Source organism: Chanodichthys erythropterus, chromosome 16 (genome assembly GCF_024489055.1).
Source record: "Chanodichthys erythropterus isolate Z2021 chromosome 16, ASM2448905v1, whole genome shotgun sequence".
NCBI lineage: Eukaryota > Metazoa > Chordata > Actinopteri > Cypriniformes > Xenocyprididae > Chanodichthys > Chanodichthys erythropterus.
The window spans coordinates 10165039-10185058 of record NC_090236.1 but is presented as its reverse complement, the minus strand read 5'-3'; the positions used below and the strand labels follow the sequence as shown (position 1 = coordinate 10185058).

General features: G+C 39.0%; 16 non-coding genes across 16 annotated transcripts; all 16 read right to left on the bottom strand.

Annotated features, from left to right (window-relative positions):
* Window positions 1-444: 444 nt before the first annotated feature.
* On the bottom strand, window positions 445-527 carry trnal-uaa (transfer RNA leucine (anticodon UAA)). Its single transcript has one exon. It is a non-coding gene; the product is annotated as a tRNA-Leu (tRNA).
* A 5130-nt stretch (window positions 528-5657) lies between these two features.
* trnal-uaa (transfer RNA leucine (anticodon UAA)) lies at window positions 5658-5740 on the bottom strand. The gene has a single exon. It is a non-coding gene; the product is annotated as a tRNA-Leu (tRNA).
* Window positions 5741-7104: 1364 nt separating this feature from the next.
* On the bottom strand, window positions 7105-7187 carry trnal-uaa (transfer RNA leucine (anticodon UAA)). Its single transcript has one exon. It is a non-coding gene; the product is annotated as a tRNA-Leu (tRNA).
* Window positions 7188-7912: 725 nt separating this feature from the next.
* trnal-uaa (transfer RNA leucine (anticodon UAA)) lies at window positions 7913-7995 on the bottom strand. The gene has a single exon. It is a non-coding gene; the product is annotated as a tRNA-Leu (tRNA).
* Window positions 7996-8634: 639 nt separating this feature from the next.
* On the bottom strand, window positions 8635-8717 carry trnal-uaa (transfer RNA leucine (anticodon UAA)). Its single transcript has one exon. It is a non-coding gene; the product is annotated as a tRNA-Leu (tRNA).
* A 725-nt stretch (window positions 8718-9442) lies between these two features.
* Window positions 9443-9525, bottom strand: trnal-uaa (transfer RNA leucine (anticodon UAA)). Its single transcript has one exon. It is a non-coding gene; the product is annotated as a tRNA-Leu (tRNA).
* A 643-nt stretch (window positions 9526-10168) lies between these two features.
* Window positions 10169-10251, bottom strand: trnal-uaa (transfer RNA leucine (anticodon UAA)). The gene has a single exon. It is a non-coding gene; the product is annotated as a tRNA-Leu (tRNA).
* A 726-nt stretch (window positions 10252-10977) lies between these two features.
* On the bottom strand, window positions 10978-11060 carry trnal-uaa (transfer RNA leucine (anticodon UAA)). Its single transcript has one exon. It is a non-coding gene; the product is annotated as a tRNA-Leu (tRNA).
* A 637-nt stretch (window positions 11061-11697) lies between these two features.
* trnal-uaa (transfer RNA leucine (anticodon UAA)) lies at window positions 11698-11780 on the bottom strand. The gene has a single exon. It is a non-coding gene; the product is annotated as a tRNA-Leu (tRNA).
* Window positions 11781-13235: 1455 nt separating this feature from the next.
* On the bottom strand, window positions 13236-13318 carry trnal-uaa (transfer RNA leucine (anticodon UAA)). The gene has a single exon. It is a non-coding gene; the product is annotated as a tRNA-Leu (tRNA).
* A 1448-nt stretch (window positions 13319-14766) lies between these two features.
* Window positions 14767-14849, bottom strand: trnal-uaa (transfer RNA leucine (anticodon UAA)). Its single transcript has one exon. It is a non-coding gene; the product is annotated as a tRNA-Leu (tRNA).
* Window positions 14850-15487: 638 nt separating this feature from the next.
* On the bottom strand, window positions 15488-15570 carry trnal-uaa (transfer RNA leucine (anticodon UAA)). Its single transcript has one exon. It is a non-coding gene; the product is annotated as a tRNA-Leu (tRNA).
* Window positions 15571-16295: 725 nt separating this feature from the next.
* On the bottom strand, window positions 16296-16378 carry trnal-uaa (transfer RNA leucine (anticodon UAA)). The gene has a single exon. It is a non-coding gene; the product is annotated as a tRNA-Leu (tRNA).
* Window positions 16379-17823: 1445 nt separating this feature from the next.
* On the bottom strand, window positions 17824-17906 carry trnal-uaa (transfer RNA leucine (anticodon UAA)). The gene has a single exon. It is a non-coding gene; the product is annotated as a tRNA-Leu (tRNA).
* Window positions 17907-18546: 640 nt separating this feature from the next.
* Window positions 18547-18629, bottom strand: trnal-uaa (transfer RNA leucine (anticodon UAA)). Its single transcript has one exon. It is a non-coding gene; the product is annotated as a tRNA-Leu (tRNA).
* A 724-nt stretch (window positions 18630-19353) lies between these two features.
* Window positions 19354-19436, bottom strand: trnal-uaa (transfer RNA leucine (anticodon UAA)). Its single transcript has one exon. It is a non-coding gene; the product is annotated as a tRNA-Leu (tRNA).
* Window positions 19437-20020: the final 584 nt, after the last annotated feature.

The following is a 20020-nucleotide window of genomic DNA, read 5'->3' as shown; positions in this document are numbered from 1 at the left end:
AAACATTCCGTCCTCGTGCCCGAACTAACAGCTGCACATTAAATACGACTAATACATTCTCATATAAAAGCTATTATATCAAAGATACAAGTAAAATGTTCTATTAAGTTGTTGACGCTTCATTTCTAATTTGATCATTATATTATTCTCTCTTTTCAGTCACTCTTATGTATATGCTAATAAAGAAAAGATAAAACAGAGAACCGTAAATTCCATTTGAAGCCTTTTTGACAGTTTTGTTTCGCTTCTACTCTCCATTACATGTTTTGTTAAATGACAAATTCGTTGAGAGTTGCCTGGAAATAAAGAAACTTATGCTATGTAACGACACTTGGGTGTTATCTGAGGTTGACTCCAAGACACAGTGTTTTAATTAACGTTACAAAGATGCATTGTTAACACACATGGGTAATCTTTCCTCCAGATTTCTTAAAGAATTGCCCTTACCAGGAGTGGGGTTCGAACCCACGCGGACATTTGTCCATTGGATCTTAAGTCCAACGCCTTAACCACTCGGCCATCCTGGTTCACTGCATCTCTCACGATGCCAGGGAGGGTCATTCTGGGGTCATACTGCAGTTCTTTTAACATTTGTCAATAAAGAATGGTGAAATAATATTGACTCCAGTAGTTTAACCTCAATTGTATGAAGATGAACTGGTTTGGAACGACATGAGGGTGAGTAATTACTGATAGAATGTTCATTTTTGGGTAAACTAAATCTTTAAATTACAACAAGCAAATAATTTTTCTTTTCTTTTTTTAAAATTAAAAAATGTGCAGAACATGTATAATCCAACACTGACTAATGTAAGGACAGAGAATTCACTGTAAGGTGTGCTTGAGTCGGAGTGTTGTGCTTTGTCTGGATACAGCATTTTGTGGCATTTAGTACCTTAAATTTGAGACCATCTGAAACGCCTCTGGTATTGACCAGTTCAGTCCAGTAAATAACAATTACCCCATTAAAATGACATTAATCGATGCTAGCTCAATTACCAACAATTTAATAATTCATACCATTATAAAACAATAGTACTTAGTGTTAGCATCAGTACACAGACACATACAGTATCATTATGTTTCTAAAAATGTCTAACCAGAATAACTTTAAATTTTAGTTTTAATAATTAGAAATGCATAGCAGTTTTAAATGTTCATAAGCAGATTAAACTCAAGTGTCAATATATCTTCTATATAATTTCTATTAATCATTTTCAGATCTATTAATCATTTGAGATTTCTTTTAATCACAAATAAAGCAGTATTGTATAAATTAAATGTTCTTAAGTAGGATCGCCACATTCTATCTGACTGATCTGGACAAAGCGGATTTTTGGAGTGGAATAAAACTGTAATGTTCCTTTGACAACATTACCTATACCTTAAACATTCCCTATTCTCTCAGTTTGCTAAATCGTGTGCAAACTTTACTAAGCCATTTCCTCAATTTATAAATTGTACACACAATTTAGCAAATCGAGGGAACAAAATAGTAAATCGAGGGAACAACTTAGTAAACATGCACACAATTTAATTTTTTTCCTGTGTTTCATGCACAGGGCTCAATATTGAACAGTCTAAAGTGACTACCAGGAGTGGGGTTTGAACCCACGAGGACATCCTGGTCTGTTTCAAAGAGGTTATTAGGTTTGAGCCTAGCTGAGCCAGAAGACCTTTGTGTGAAGCCTTCCCGTGACCCTACAATAATCTGGATGGATGGATGATTTTACTAACGATATGTTGTTTAGGTAGATCAATGGAAGGGACAATTAAGTGTTCTTAAGAAGGACTGCCACATTCTATCTGACTGATCTGGATATGTTGCTTTGATAGCATGACCTATACCTTAAACATTACTGTTTTGAAGAATCTGGATTAAATCAAGTCTGACACTAAACCTTATGTACTAATCCCAGTTTTGAGCATAGTAAAGCTTCTACCAGAAGTGGGGTTTAAACCCATGTGGGCTTTAGTCCATTAACGCCTTAACCACTCAGTCGCCCTGGTCTCAAACAGCATTTATATAGTTGCCTTTCAAACACAGAACAATGGAAAGGAAAACAATGAATCATTTTGTTTCCTTAACCAGGATTGCCACATTCTATCTGACCGATCTGGACAAAGTAATATCTCTCATACAGTACTCCAAATATTTGTTGTTAATAGACATTGCTATAATCTCAGAGATAATCTTAGAGCATACTAAAGCTTCTATCAGGAGTGGGGTTCGAACCCACGAGGACATTTGTCCGTTGGATCTTAAATCCAACGCCTTAACCACTCAGCCATCGATGGATTTGCATATAGCTATCTTTGAAATGTAGATCAATGGAAGGGAAACTCAATCAACAAGTGTGCTTAATTAGGATTGCCACATACTATCTGACTGGTCGGGTCAAAGCTGTATTTTGGAGTGGAGTAAAACTGCGTGGTGTTCCTTTGACAACATTACCTACACCTTCAACATTACTGTTTTGCAGAATCTGGATTATATCAAGCCTGAGAATAAACTGTATGTACTAACCCCAGTTTTGAACATAGTAAAGCTTCTACCAGAAGTGGTTCCAACCTATGTGGACATTTGTCCATCAATGCCTTAACCACTCAGCCACCCTGGTCTCAGACAGTATCTAATATTGTCTCTCAAATGCAAAACAATAGAAAGGAAAACAATTCATCATAAATTGTCCTCGGATCACCACATTCTAGCTGACTGATCTTGACAAAGTACTGTGGCTTTTCTGAGTGGAGTAAAAGCATTTGATGTTCCTTTGACAAACCACTTTTGTTCACAATCTGGATTAAGTCATGTCTGAGAATAAATCTTACATTAACTCTAGTTTTGAACTATGGAGCCGCGCACATGACATGCAGGAAAAAAATAGTAGGCTAAATTGTGCACACACTTTACTAAGTTGTTCCCTTGACTTATAAATTGTGCTGACGATTTAGCAAATTGAGGGAATAAAATAGTAAACCGCGCACACGATTTAGCCAATCAAGGGAATGACTTAGTAAAGCATGCGCACGATGCAGGGCTCAGTACTGAACAATCTAAAGTGTCTACCAGGAGTGGGGTTCGAACCCATGAGAACATTTGCCCATTGGATCTTAAGTCCAACACCTTACCCACTCAGCCATCCTGGTACATCAATAGGCTTTGATATGGCCATCTTTGAAATGTATATCCATGGAACGAAAACACACTAACCATAAAGTGTTTTTAATTAGGATTGCCACATACTATCTGACTGGTCTGGTCAAAGCTGCATTTGTACTAACCCCAGTTTTGAACATAGGAAAGCTTCTACCAGGAGTGTTTCGAACCCATGTGGACATTTGTCCATCAGTGCCTTAACCACTCAGCCACTCTGGTCTCAGACAGCATCTAATATTGTCTCTCAAACGCAAAACAATAGAAAGGAAAACAGTTCATCATAAATTGCCCTAGGATCACCACATTCTAGCTGACAGATCCGGACAAAGTAATGTGACTTTTCTGAGTGGAGTAAAAGTGTTTGATGTTCCTTTGACAAACCACCTTTGTTCACAATCTGGATTAAGTCATTTCTGAGAATAAATCTTACACTAACTCTAGTTTTGAACTGTGGATCCGCACACATGACATGCAGGAAAAAAAATAACAGGGTAAATCGTGTGCACTCTTTAGCAAACCAAGGGAATGACTTAGAACGATTTGCTTTTTTTTCTGTATGTCATGTGCAGGGCTCAGTATTGAACAGTCTAAAGCGTCTACCAGGAGTGGGGTTCAAGGTCATTTGTCCATTGGATCTTATATCCAACGCCTTAACCACTCGGCCATCCTGGTCTGTTTCAATGAGGGTTACTACCTGGCTGAGCCAGAAGGCTTTTGTGTGAAGCCTTCCTATGATCCTACAACAGTCTGGATGGATGGATGGATGATTTTACTAATGATATGTTGTTTAGGTTTGAGTTTTCTCATCTTTCTTCAAATGTGTATCAATCGTAGATCAATGGAAGGGAAAATTAAGTGTTCTTAAGTAGGATCACCACATTGTATCTGACTGATCTGGACAAAGAGTTTTTTTTTTTTTTTCTTTGTGGGCGGGGGGGGGGGGTGATATTCCTTTGACAACATTACATATACCTTAAACAATACTATTTTGCAGAATCTGGATTAAATCAGTCTGAATCTAAACCTTATGTACTAACCCCAGTTTTGAGCATTGTAAAGCTTCTACCAGAAGGGGGGTTTAAACCCATGTGGGCTTTAGTCCATTAACGCCTTAACCATTCAGTCACCCTGGACTCAAACAGCATTTATATAGTTGCCTTTCAAACACAGAACAATGGAAAGGAAAACAATGAATCATTTTGTGTCCTTAACTAGGATTTCCACATTCTATCTGACTGATCTGGACAAAGTAATATCTCTCATACAGTAGTCCAAATATTTGTTGTTACTAGACATTGCTGTCTAATCTCTCAATTTAGTCTAATCTTTGATATGGCCATCTTTGAAATGCAGATCAATGGAAGGGAAACTCATTAACCAATTAACGAGTTCGTTTGCCCATATAATCTTTAGGGTATTAGTTTAGCTAATTTGGCTTGCTGTCCACTGAGGAGGGGCTCGATGAAGCATCTTCAACTCGAGCTCTGATACACCCCCCAGTGAATAAATATAGGATGTGATTACATAGGGCAAGGTACCTGAAATGAAGGTGGAGTTTGGGGAGGTGGAGCAATGCTGAAACAGCTGAGAATGAAGAGAGGTAAGCAGCTGCTTATATACTCTGGCTGTTGATTGGAAGATTAGATGGACTCGCTCCTCCCTAAATTACGTTTAGGAACTTCACTAAGTGTGCTTAATTAGGATTGCCACATACTATCTGACTGGTCTGGTCAAAGCTGTATTTTGTACTAACCCCAGTTTTGAACATAGGAAAGCTTCTACCAGGAGTGGTTCGAACCCATGTGGACATTTGTCCATCAATGCCTTAACCACTCAGCCACTCTGGTCTCAGACAGTATCTAATATAATGCTGCGTTCACGTCACCTCGTATTTACCGGAATCTTGAAATGACATCACGTGACGTTATATTCGGAGCTGTTCACGTCCTTTTGGTCCTTGAACTGGGAATTATGCGTTTCCATGGCAGCACTATCGACGCCTAAATGAATCTACAGCGGTCAGGCGGTACAGCACGGCCACGTGGTACATCTGGGAGCTTTCAGAAAACTCCCAGCTTACAAGCTGTAATTACGAGCTCTACGAGGACGTGAACGCTTTTTACAAGCTAGAATCTCGTAACTACAGGAATTACGAGGCCGCGTGAACGCACCTTTATTGTCCTAGGATCACCACATTCTAGCTGACAGATCTGGACAAAGTAATGTGACTTTTCTGAGTGGAGTAAAAGCATTTGATGTTCCTTTGACAAACCACTTTTGTTCACAATCTGGATTAAGTCATATCTGAGAATAAATCTTACACTAACTCTATTTTTGAACTATGGAGCCGTGCACATGACATGCAGGAAAAAAATAGCAAGGTAAATCGTATGCACTCTTTAGCAAATGAAGGGAATGACTTAGTAAGGCTTGTGAACAATTAACTTTTTTTCTGCATGTCATGTGCAGGGCTCAGTATTGAACATTCTAAAGTGTCTACCAGGAGTGGGGTTCGAACCCACGAGGACATTTGTCCATTGGATCTTAAGTCCAACGCCTTAACCACTCGGCCATCCTGGTCTGTTTCACCGAGGGTTACTAGCTGGCTGAGCCAGAAGGCTTTTGTGTGAAGTCTTCCCATGATCCTACAACAGTCTGGATGGATGGATGATTTTACTAATGATATGTTGTTTAGGTTTGAGTTTTCTCATCTTTCTTCAAATGTGTATCAGTCGAAGATCAATGGAAGGGAAAATTAAGTGTTCTTAAGTAGGATCGCCACATTGTATCTGACTGATCTGGACAAAGAGTTTTTTTTTTTGGTGTAGAATAAAACTGTGATATTCCTTTGACAACATTACCTATACCTTAAACAATACTATTTTGCAGAATATGGATTAAATCAGTCAGAGTCTAAACCTTATGTACTAACCCCAGTTTTGAGCATTGTAAAGCTTCTACCAGAAGTGGGGTTTAAACCCATGTGGGCTTTAGTCCATTAACGCTTTAACCATTCAGTCACCCTGGTCTCAAACAGCATTTATATGGTTGCCTTTCAAACACAGAGCAATGGAAAGGAAAACAATGAATCATTTTGTGTCCTTAACTAGGATTTCCACATTCTATCTGACTGATCTGGACAAAGTAATATCTCTCATACAGTAGTCCAAATATTTGTTGTTACTAGACATTGCTGTCTAATCTCTCAATTTAACATACTAAAGCTTCTACCAGGAGTGGGGTTCGAACCCACGAGGACATTTGTCCATTGGATCTTAATACCAACGCCTTAACCACTCGGCCATCCTGGTCTGTTTCGAGGAAGGTTACCAGCTGGCTGAGCCAAAAAGCTTTTGTGTGAAGCCTTCCCTCGATCCTACAACAGTCTGGATGGATGGATGATTTTACTAATGATGTTTAGGTTTGAGTTTTCTCATCTTTCTTCAAATGTGTATCAATGGAAGGGAAAATTAAGTGTTCTTAAGTAGGATCACCACATTGTATCTGACTGATCTGGACAAAGTGTTTTTTTTTTGGTGTGGAATAAAACTGTGTGATGTTCCTCTGACAACATTACCTATACCTTAAACAATACTATTTTGCAGAATCTGGATTAAATAAGTTTGAGTCTAAACCTTATGTACTAACCCCAGTTTTGAGCATTGTAAAGCTTCTACCAGAAGTGGGGTTTGAACCCATGTGGGCTTTAGTCCATTAACACCTTAACCACTCAGTCGCCCTGGTCTCAAACAGCATTTATATGGTTGCCTTTCAAACACAGAGCAATGGAAAGGAAAACAATGAATCATTTTGTGTCCTTAACTAGGATTGCCACATTCTATCTGACTGATCTGGACAAAGTAATATCTCTCATACAGTAGTCCAAATATTTGTTGCTACTAGACATTGCTGTCTAATCTCTCAATTTAACATACTAAAGCTTTTACCAGGAGTGGGGTTCGAACCCACGAGGACATCTGTCCATTGGATCTTAAGTCCAACGCCTTAACCACTCGGCCATCCTGGTACATCAATGGATATGGATATGGCCATCTTTGAAATGTAGATCAATGGAAGGGAAACTCATTAACCAATAAGTGTGCTTAATTAGGATTGCCACATACTATCTGACTGGTCTCGTCAAAGCTGTATTTTGGAGTGGAGTAAAACTGCGTGGTGTTCCTTTGACAACATTACCTACACCTTCAACACTACTTTTTTGCAGAATCTGGATTATATCAAGTCTGAGGATAAACTGTATGTACTAACCCCAGTTTTGAACATAGTAAAGCTTCTACCAGGAGTGGTTCAAAGCCATGTGGACATTTGTCCATCAGTGCCTTAACCACTCAGCCACCCTGGTCTCAGACAGCATCTAATATTGTCTCTCAAACGCAAAACAATAGAAAGGAAAAAAATTCATCTTAAATTGTCCTAGGATCACCACATTCTAGCTAACAGATCTTCCCAAAGTAATGTGGCTTTTCTGAATGGAGTAAAAGCATTTGATGTTCCTTTGACAAACCACTTTTGTTCACAATCTTGATTGTCATATCTGAGAATACTGTAAATCTTACACTAACTCTAGTTTTGAACTATGGAGCCGCGCACATGACATGCAGGAAAAAATAGCAGGGTAAATCATGTGCACGCTTCAGCAAATGAAGAGAATGACTTAGTAAAGCTTGTGAACGAATTACTTTTTTTCTGCATGTCATGTGCAGGGCTCAGTATTAAATAGTCTAAAGTGTCTACCAGGAGTGGGGTTTGAACCCACGAGGACATTTGTCCATTGGATCTTAAGTCCAACGCCTTAACCACTCGGCCATCCTGGTCTGTTTCGAGGAAGGTTACCAGTTGGCTGAGCCAAAAAGCTTTTGTGTGAAGCCTTCCCGCGATCCTACAACAGTCTGGATGGATGGATGATTTTACTAATGATGTTTAGGTTTGAGTTTTCTCATCTTTCTTCAAATGTGTATCAATGGAAGGGAAAATTAAGTGTTCTTAAGTAGGATCACCAAATTGTATCTGACTGATCTGGACAAAGTGTTTTTTTTTTTTTTTTGGTGTGGAATAAAACTGTGTGATGTTCCTTTGACAACATTACCTATACCTTAAACAATACTATTTTGCAGAATCTGGATTAAATAAGTTTGAGTCTAAACCTTATGTACTAACCCCAGTTTTGAGCATTGTAAAGCTTCTACCAGAAGTGGGGTTTGAACCCATGTGGGCTTTAGTCCATTAACACCTTAACCACTCAGTCGCCCTGGTCTCAAACAGCATTTATATAGTTGCCTTTCAAACACAGAACAATGGAAAGGAAAACAATGAATCATTTTGTGTCCTTAACTAGGATTTCCACATTCTATCTGACTGATCTGGACAAAGTAATATCTCTCATACAGTAGTCCAAATATTTGTTGTTACTAGACATTGCTGTCTAATCTCTCAATTTAACATACTAAAGCTTCTACCAGGAGTGGGGTTCGAACCCACGAGGACATTTGTCCATTGGATCTTAAGTCCAACGCCTTAACCACTCGGCCATCCTGGTACATCAATGGGTATGGATATGGCCATCTTTGAAATGTAGATCAATGGAAGGGAAACTCATTAACCAATAAGTGTGCTTAATTAGGATTGCAACATACTATCTGACTGGTCTCGTCAAAGCTGTATTTTGGAGTGGAGTAAAACTGCGTGGTGTTCCTTTGACAACATTACCTACACCTTCAACACTACTTTTTTGCAGAATCTGGATTATATCAAGTCTGAGGATAAACTGTATGTACTAACCCCAGTTTTGAACATAGTAAAGCTTCTACCAGGAGTGGTTCAAAGCCATGTGGACATTTGTCCATCAGTGCCTTAACCACTCAGCCACCCTGGTCTCAGACAGCATCTAATATTGTCTCTCAAACGCAAAACAATAGAAAGGAAAAAAATTCATCTTAAATTGTCCTAGGATCACCACATTCTAGCTAACAGATCTGGACAAAGTAATGTGGCTTTTCTGAATGGAGTAAAAGCATTTGATGTTCCTTTGACAAACCACTTTTGTTCACAATCTTGATTGTCATATCTGAGAATACTGTAAATCTTACACTAACTCTAGTTTTGAACTATGGAGCCGCGCACATGACATGCAGGAAAAAATAGCAGGGTAAATCATGTGCACGCTTCAGCAAATGAAGACAATGACTTAGTAAAGCTTGTGAACGAATTACTTTTTTTCTGCATGTCATGTGCAGGGCTCAGTATTAAATAGTCTAAAGTGTCTACCAGGAGTGGGGTTTGAACCCACGAGGACATTTGTCCATTGGATCTTAAGTCCAACGCCTTAACCACTCGGCCATCCTGGTCTGTTTCGAGGAAGGTTACCAGTTGGCTGAGCCAAAAAGCTTTTGTGTGAAGCCTTCCCGCGATCCTACAACAGTCTGGATGGATGGATGATTTTACTAATGATGTTTAGGTTTGAGTTTTCTCATCTTTCTTCAAATGTGTATCAATGGAAGGGAAAATTAAGTGTTCTTAAGTAGGATCACCACATTGTATCTGACTGATCTGGACAAAGTGTTTGTTTTTTTTTGTTTTTTGGTGTGGAATAAAACTGTGTGATGTTCCTTTGACAACATTACCTATACCTTAAACAATACTATTTTGCAGAATCTGGATTAAATCAGTTTGAGTCTAAACCTCATGTACTAACCCCAGTTTTGAGCATTGTAAAGCTTCTACCAGAAGTGGGGTTTGAACCCATGTGGGCTTTAGTCCATTAACACCTTAACCACTCAGTCGCCCTGGTCTCAAACAGCATTTATATAGTTGCCTTTCAAACACAGAACAATGGAAAGGAAAACAATGAATCATTTTGTGTCCTTAACTAGGATTTCCACATTCTATCTGACTGATCTGGACAAAGTAATATCTCTCATACAGTAGTCCAAATATTTGTTGCTACTAGACATTGCTGTCTAATCTCTCAATTTAACATACTAAAGCTTCTACCAGGAGTGGGGTTCGAACCCACGAGGACATCTGTCCATTGGATCTTAAGTCCAACGCCTTAACCACTCGGCCATCCTGGTACATCAATGGATATGGATATGGCCATCTTTGAAATGTAGATCAATGGAAGGGAAACTCATTAACCAATAAGTGTGCTTAATTAGGATTGCCACATACTATCTGACTGGTCTCGTCAAAGCTGTATTTTGGAGTGGAGTAAAACTGCGTGGTGTTCCTTTGACAACATTACCTACACCTTCAACACTACTTTTTTGCAGAATCTGGATTATATCAAGTCTGAGGATAAACTGTATGTACTAACCCCAGTTTTGAACATAGTAAAGCTTCTACCAGGAGTGGTTCAAAGCCATGTGGACATTTGTCCATCAGTTCCTTAACCACTCAGCCACCCTGGTCTCAGACAGCATCTAATATTGTCTCTCAAACGCAAAACAATAGAAAGGAAAAAAAATTCATCTTAAATTGTCCTAGGATCACCACATTCTAGCTAACAGATCTGGACAAAGTAATGTGGCTTTTCTGAATGGAGTAAAAGCATTTGATGTTCCTTTGACAAACCACTTTTGTTCACAATCTTGATTGTCATATCTGAGAATACTGTAAATCTTACACTAACTCTAGTTTTGAACTATGGAGCCGCGCACATGACATGCAGGAAAAAATAGCAGGGTAAATCATGTGCACGCTTCAGCAAATGAAGAGAATGACTTAGTAAAGCTTGTGAACGAATTACTTTTTTTCTGCATGTCATGTGCAGGGCTCAGTATTAAATAGTCTAAAGTGTCTACCAGGAGTGGGGTTTGAACCCACGAGGACATTTGTCCATTGGATCTTAAGTCCAACGCCTTAACCACTCGGCCATCCTGGTCTGTTTCGAGGAAGGTTACCAGCTGGCTGAGCCAAAAAGCTTTTGTTTGAAGCCTTCCCGCGATCCTACAACAGTCTGGATGGATGGATGATTTTACTAATGATGTTTAGGTTTGAGTTTTCTCATCTTTCTTCAAATGTGTATCAATGGAAGGGAAAATTAAGTGTTCTTAAGTAGGATCACCACATTGTATCTGACTGATCTGGACAAAGTGTTTTTTTTTTTTTTGGTGTGGAATAAAACTGTGTGATGTTCCTTTGACAACATTACCTATACCTTAAACAATACTATTTTGCAGAATCTGGATTAAATAAGTTTGAGTCTAAACCTTATGTACTAACCCCAGTTTTGAGCATTGTAAAGCTTCTACCAGAAGTGGGGTTTGAACCCATGTGGGCTTTAGTCCATTAACACCTTAACCACTCAGTCGCCCTGGTCTCAAACAGCATTTATATAGTTGCCTTTCAAACACAGAACAATGGAAAGGAAAACAATGAATCATTTTGTGTCCTTAACTAGGATTTCCACATTCTATCTGACTGATCTGGACAAAGTAATATCTCTCATACAGTAGTCCAAATATTTGTTGTTACTAGACATTGCTGTCTAATCTCTCAATTTAACATACTAAAACTTCTACCAGGAGTGGGGTTCGAACCCACGAGGACATTTGTCCATTGGATCTTAAGTCCAACGCCTTAACCACTCGGCCATCCTGGTCTGTTTCACCGAGGGTTACTAGCTGGCTGAGCCAGAAGGCTTTTGTGTGAAGTCTTCCCATGATCCTACAACAGTCTGGATGGATGGATGATTTTACTAATGATATGTTGTTTAGGTTTGAGTTTTCTCATCTTTCTTCAAATGTGTATCAATCGAAGATCAATGGAAGGGAAAATTAAGTGTTCTTAAGTAGGATCGCCACATTGTATCTGACTGATCTGGACAAAGAGTTTTTTTTTTGGTGTAGAATAAAACTGTGATATTCCTTTGACAACATTACCTATACCTTAAACAATACTATTTTGCAGAATATGGATTAAATCAGTCAGAGTCTAAACCTTATGTACTAACCCCAGTTTTGAGCATTGTAAAGCTTCTACCAGAAGTGGGGTTTAAAGCCATGTGGGCTTTAGTCCATTAACGCTTTAACCATTCAGTCACCCTGGTCTCAAACAGCATTTATATGGTTGCCTTTCAAACACAGAGCAATGGAAAGGAAAACAATGAATCATTTTGCGTCCTTAACTAGGATTGCCACATTCTATCTGACTGATCTGGACAAAGTAATATCTCTCATACAGTAGTCCAAATATTTGTTGTTACTAGACATTGCTGTCTAATCTCTCAATTTAACATACTAAAGGTTCTACCAGGAGTGGAGTTCGAACTCACAAGGACATTTGTCCATTGGATCTTAAGTCCAACGCCTTAACCACTCGGCCATCCTGGTACATCAATGGATATGGATATGGCCATCTTTGAAATGTAGATCAATGGAAGGGAAACTCATTAACCAATAAGTGTGCTTAATTAGGATTGCCACATACTATCTGACTGGTCTGGTCAAAGCTGTATTTTGGAGTGGAGTAAAACTGCGTGGTGTTCCTTTGACAACATTACCTACACCTTCAACACTACTTTTTTGCAGAATCTGGATTATATCAAGTCTGAGGATAAACTGTATGTACTAACCCCAGTTTTGAACATAGTAAAGCTTCTACCAGGAGTGGTTCAAAGCCATGTGGACATTTGTCCATCAGTGCCTTAACCACTCAGCCACCCTGGTCTCAGACAGCATCTAATATTGTCTCTCAAACGCAAAACAATAGAAAGGAAAAAAATTCATCTTAAATTGTCCTAGGATCACCACATTCTAGCTAACAGATCTGGACAAAGTAATGTGGCTTTTCTGAATGGAGTAAAAGCATTTGATGTTCCTTTGACAAACCACTTTTGTTCACAATCTTGATTGTCATATCTGAGAATACTGTAAATCTTACACTAACTCTAGTTTTGAACTATGGAGCCGCGCACATGACATGCAGGAAAAAATAGCAGGGTAAATCATGTGCACGCTTCAGCAAATGAAGAGAATGACTTAGTAAAGCTTGTGAACGAATTACTTTTTTTCTGCATGTCATGTGCAGGGCTCAGTATTAAATAGTCTAAAGTGTCTACCAGGAGTGGGGTTTGAACCCACGAGGACATTTGTCCATTGGATCTTAAGTCCAACGCCTTAACCACTCGGCCATCCTGGTCTGTTTCGAGGAAGGTTACCAGCTGGCTGAGCCAAAAAGCTTTTGTGTGAAGCCTTCCCGCGATCCTACAACAGTCTGGATGGATGGATGATTTTACTAATGATGTTTAGGTTTGAGTTTTCTCATCTTTCTTCAAATGTGTATCAATGGAAGGGAAAATTAAGTGTTCTTAAGTAGGATCACCACATTGTATCTGACTGATCTGGACAAAGTGTTTTTTTTTTTTTTTTTGGTGTGGAATAAAACTGTGTGATGTTCCTTTGACAACATTACCTATACCTTAAACAATACTATTTTGCAGAATCTGGATTAAATCAGTTTGAGTCTAAACCTTATGTACTAACCCCAGTTTTGAGCATTGTAAAGCTTCTACCAGAAGTGGGGTTTGAACCCATGTGGGCTTTAGTCCATTAACACCTTAACCACTCAGTCGCCCTGGTCTCAAACAGCATTTATATGGTTGCCTTTCAAACACAGAGCAATGGAAAGGAAAACAATGAATCATTTTGCGTCCTTAACTAGGATTGCCACATTCTATCTGACTGATCTGGACAAAGTAATATCTCTCATACAGTAGTCCAAATATTTGTTGTTACTAGACATTGCTGTCTAATCTCTCAATTTAACATACTAAAGGTTCTACCAGGAGTGGGGTTCGAACTCACAAGGACATTTGTCCATTGGATCTTAAGTCCAACGCCTTAACCACTCGGCCATCCTGGTACATCAATGGATATGGATATGGCCATCTTTGAAATGTAGATCAATGGAAGGGAAACTCATTAACCAATAAGTGTGCTTAATTAGGATTGCCACATACTATCTGACTGGTCTGGTCAAAGCTGTATTTTGGAGTGGAGTAAAACTGCGTGGTGTTCCTTTGACAACATTACCTACACCTTCAACACTACTTTTTTGCAGAATCTGGATTATATCAAGTCTGAGGATAAACTGTATGTACTAACCCCAGTTTTGAACATAGTAAAGCTTCTACCAGGAGTGGTTCAAAGCCATGTGGACATTTGTCCATCAGTGCCTTAACCACTCAGCCACCCTGGTCTCAGACAGCATCTAATATTGTCTCTCAAACGCAAAACAATAGAAAGGAAAAAAATTCATCTTAAATTGTCCTAGGATCACCACATTCTAGCTAACAGATCTGGACAAAGTAATGTGGCTTTTCTGAATGGAGTAAAAGCATTTGATGTTCCTTTGACAAACCACTTTTGTTCACAATCTTGATTGTCATATCTGAGAATACTGTAAATCTTACACTAACTCTAGTTTTGAACTATGGAGCCGCGCACATGACATGCAGGAAAAAATAGCAGGGTAAATCATGTGCACGCTTCAGCAAATGAAGGGAATGACTTAGTAAAGCTTGTGAACGAATTACTTTTTTTCTGCATGTCATGTGCAGGGCTCAGTATTAAATAGTCTAAAGTGTCTACCAGGAGTGGGGTTTGAACCCACGAGGACATTTGTCCATTGGATCTTAAGTCCAACGCCTTAACCACTCGGCCATCCTGGTCTGTTTCGAGGAAGGTTACCAGCTGGCTGAGCCAAAAAGCTTTTGTGTGAAGCCTTCCCTCGATCCTACAACAGTCTGGATGGATGGATGATTTTACTAATGATGTTTAGGTTTGAGTTTTCTCATCTTTCTTCAAATGTGTATCAATGGAAGGGAAAATTAAGTGTTCTTAAGTAGGATCACCACATTGTATCTGACTGATCTGGACAAAGTGTTTTTTTTTTTTTTTGGTGTGGAATAAAACTGTGTGATGTTCCTCTGACAACATTACCTATACCTTAAACAATACTATTTTGCAGAATCTGGATTAAATAAGTTTGAGTCTAAACCTTATGTACTAACCCCAGTTTTGAGCATTGTAAAGCTTCTACCAGAAGTGGGGTTTGAACCCATGTGGGCTTTAGTCCATTAACACCTTAACCACTCAGTCGCCCTGGTCTCAAACAGCATTTATATAGTTGCCTTTCAAACACAGAACAATGGAAAGGAAAACAATGAATCATTTTGTGTCCTTAACTAGGATTTCCACATTCTATCTGACTGATCTGGACAAAGTAATATCTCTCATACAGTAGTCCAAATATTTGTTGTTACTAGACATTGCTGTCTAATCTCTCAATTTAACATACTAAAGCTTCTACCAGGAGTGGGGTTCGAACCCACGAGGACATTTGTCCATTGGATCTTAAGTCCAACGCCTTAACCACTCGGCCATCCTGGTACATCAATGGATATGGATATGGCCATCTTTGAAATGTAGATCAATGGAAGGGAAACTCATTAACCAATAAGTGTGCTTAATTAGGATTGCCACATACTATCTGACTGGTCTGGTCAAAGCTGTATTTTGGAGTGGAGTAAAACTGCGTGGTGTTCCTTTGACAACATTACCTACACCTTCAACACTACTTTTTTGCAGAATCTGGATTATATCAAGTCTGAGGATAAACTGTATGTACTAACCCCAGTTTTGAACATAGTAAAGCTTCTACCAGGAGTGGTTCAAAGCCATGTGGACATTTGTCCATCAGTGCCTTAACCACTCAGCCACCCTGGTCTCAGACAGCATCTAATATTGTCTCTCAAACGCAAAACAATAGAAAGGAAAACAATTCATCTTAAATTGTCCTAGGATCACCACATTCTAGCTAACAGATCTGGACAAAGTAATGTGGCTTTTCTGAATGGAGTAAAAGCATTTGATGTTCCTTTGACAAACCACTTTTGTTCACAATCTTGATTGTCATATCTGAGAATACTGTAAATCTTACACTAACTCTAGTTTTGAACTATGGAGCCGCGCACATGACATGCAGGAAAAAATAGCAGGGTAAATCATGTGCACGCTTCAGCAAATGAAGAGAATGACTTAGTAAAGCTTGTGAACGAATTACTTTTTTTCTGCATGTCATGTGCAGGGCTCAGTATTAAATAGTCTAAAGTGTCTACCAGGAGTGGGGTTTGAACCCACGAGGACATTTGTCCATTGGATCTTAAGTCCAACGCCTTAACCACTCGGCCATCCTGGTCTGTTTCGAGGAAGGTTACCAGCTGGCTGAGCCAAAAAGCTTTTGTGTGAAGCCTTCCCTCGATCCTACAACAGTCTGGATGGATGGATGATTTTACTAATGATGTTTAGGTTTGAGTTTTCTCATCTTTCTTCAAATGTGTATCAATGGAAGGGAAAATTAAGTGTTCTTAAGTAGGATCACCACATTGTATCTGACTGATCTGGACAAAGTGTTTTTTTTTTTTTTTGGTGTAGAATAAAACTGTGATATTCCTTTGACAACATTACCTATACCTTAAACAATACTATTTTGCAGAATATGGATTAAATCAGTCAGAGTCTAAACCTTATGTACTAACCCCAGTTTTGAGCATTGTAAAGCTTCTACCAGAAGTGGGGTTTAAACCCATGTGGGCTTTAGTCCATTAACGCTTTAACCATTCAGTCACCCTGGTCTCAAACAGCATTTATATGGTTGCCTTTCAAACACAGAACAATGGAAAGGAAAACAATGAATCATTTTGCGTCCTTAACTAGGATTGCCACATTCTATCTGACTGATCTGGACAAAGTAATATCTCTCATACAGTAGTCCAAATATTTGTTGTTACTAGACATTGCTGTCTAATCTCTCAATTTAACATACTAATGCTTCTACCAGGAGTGGGGTTCGAACTCACAAGGACATTTGTCCATTGGATCTTAAGTCCAACGCCTTAACCACTCGGCCATCCTGGTACATCAATGGATATGGATATGGCCATCTTTGAAATGTAGATCAATGGAAGGGAAACTCATTAACCAATAAGCGTGCTTAATTAGGATTGCCACATACTATCTGACTGGTCTGGTCAAAGCTGTATTTTGGAGTGGAGTAAAACTGCGTGGTGTTCCTTTGACAACATTACCTACACCTTCAACACTACTTTTTTGCAGAATCTGGATTATATCAAGTCTGAGGATAAACTGTATGTACTAACCCCAGTTTTGAACATAGTAAAGCTTCTACCAGGAGTGGTTCAAAGCCATGTGGACATTTGTCCATCAGTGCCTTAACCACTCAGCCACCCTGGTCTCAGACAGCATCTAATATTGTCTCTCAAACGCAAAACAATACAAAAGGAAAAAAATTCATCTTAAATTGTCCTAGGATCACCACATTCTAGCTAACAGATCTGGACAAAGTAATGTGGCTTTTCTGAATGGAGTAAAAGCATTTGATGTTCCTTTGACAAACCACTTTTGTTCACAATCTTGATTGTCATATCTGAGAATACTGTAAATCTTACACTAACTCTAGTTTTGAACTATGGAGCCGCGCACATGACATGCAGGAAAAAATAGCAGGGTAAATCATGTGCACGCTTCAGCAAATGAAGAGAATGACTTAGTAAAGCTTGTGAACGAATTACTTTTTTTCTGCATGTCATGTGCAGGGCTCAGTATTAAATAGTCTAAAGTGTCTACCAGGAGTGGGGTTTGAACCCACGAGGACATTTGTCCATTGGATCTTAAGTCCAACGCCTTAACCACTCGGCCATCCTGGTCTGTTTCGAGGAAGGTTACCAGTTGGCTGAGCCAAAAAGCTTTTGTGTGAAGCCTTCCCGCGATCCTACAACAGTCTGGATGGATGGATGATTTTACTAATGATGTTTAGGTTTGAGTTTTCTCATCTTTCTTCAAATGTGTATCAATGGAAGGGAAAATTAAGTGTTCTTAAGTAGGATCACCACATTGTATCTGACTGATCTGGACAAAGTGTTTTTTTTTTTTTTTTTGGTGTGGAATAAAACTGTGTGATGTTCCTTTGACAACATTACCTATACCTTAAACAATACTATTTTGCAGAATCTGGATTAAATAAGTTTGAGTCTAAACCTTATGTACTAACCCCAGTTTTGAGCATTGTAAAGCTTCTACCAGAAGTGGGGTTTGAACCCATGTGGGCTTTAGTCCATTAACACCTTAACCACTCAGTCGCCCTGGTCTCAAACAGCATTTATATAGTTGCCTTTCAAACACAGAACAATGGAAAGGAAAACAATGAATCATTTTGTGTCCTTAACTAGGATTTCCACATTCTATCTGACTGATCTGGACAAAGTAATATCTCTCATACAGTAGTCCAAATATTTGTTGTTACTAGACATTGCTGTCTAATCTCTCAATTTAACATACTAAAGCTTCTACCAGGAGTGGGGTTCGAACCCACGAGGACATTTGTCCATTGGATCTTAAGTCCAACGCCTTAACCACTCGGCCATCCTGGTACATCAATGGATATGGATATGGCCATCTTTGAAATGTAGATCAATGGAAGGGAAACTCATTAACCAATAAGTGTGCTTAATTAGGATTGCCACATACTATCTGACTGGTCTGGTCAAAGCTGTATTTTGGAGTGGAGTAAAACTGCGTGGTGTTCCTTTGACAACATTACCTACACCTTCAACACTACTTTTTTGCAGAATCTGGATTATATCAAGTCTGAGGATAAACTGTATGTACTAACCCCAGTTTTGAACATAGTAAAGCTTCTACCAGGAGTGGTTCAAAGCCATGTGGACATTTGTCCATCAGTGCCTTAACCACTCAGCCACCCTGGTCTCAGACAGCATCTAATATTGTCTCTCAAACGCAAAACAATACAAAAGGAAAAAAATTCATCTTAAATTGTCCTAGGATCACCACATTCTAGCTAACAGATCTGGACAAAGTAATGTGGCTTTTCTGAATGGAGTAAAAGCATTTGATGTTCCTTTGACAAACCACTTTTGTTCACAATCTTGATTGTCATATCTGAGAATACTGTAAATCTTACACTAACTCTAGTTTTGAACTATGGAGCCGCGCACATGACATGCAGGAAAAAATAGCAGGGTAAATCATGTGCACGCTTCAGCAAATGAAGAGAATGACTTAGTAAAGCTTGTGAACGAATTACTTTTTCTGCATGTCATGTGCAGGGCTCAGTATTAAATAGTCTAAAGTGTCTACCAGGAGTGGGGTTTGAACCCACGAGGACATTTGTCCATTGGATCTTAAGTCCAACGCCTTAACCACTCGGCCATCCTGGTCTGTTTCGAGGAAGGTTACCAGTTGGCTGAGCCAAAAAGCTTTTGTGTGAAGCCTTCCCGCGATCCTACAACAGTCTGGATGGATGGATGATTTTACTAATGATGTTTAGGTTTGAGTTTTCTCATCTTTCTTCAAATGTGTATCAATGGAAGGGAAAATTAAGTGTTCTTAAGTAGGATCACCACATTGTATCTGACTGATCTGGACAAAGTGTTTGTTTTTTTTTTTTTTTTGGTGTAGAATATAACTGTGTTATTCCTTTGACAACATTACCTATACCTTAAACAATACTATTTTGCAGAATCTGGATTAAATAAGTTTGAGTCTAAACCTTATGTACTAACCCCAGTTTTGAGCATTGTAAAGCTTCTACCAGAAGTGGGGTTTGAACCCATGTGGGCTTTAGTCCATTAACACCTTAACCACTCAGTCGCCCTGGTCTCAAACAGCATTTATATAGTTGCCTTTCAAACACAGAACAATGGAAAGGAAAACAATGAATCATTTTGTGTCCTTAACTAGGATTTCCACATTCTATCTGACTGATCTGGACAAAGTAATATCTCTCATACAGTAGTCCAAA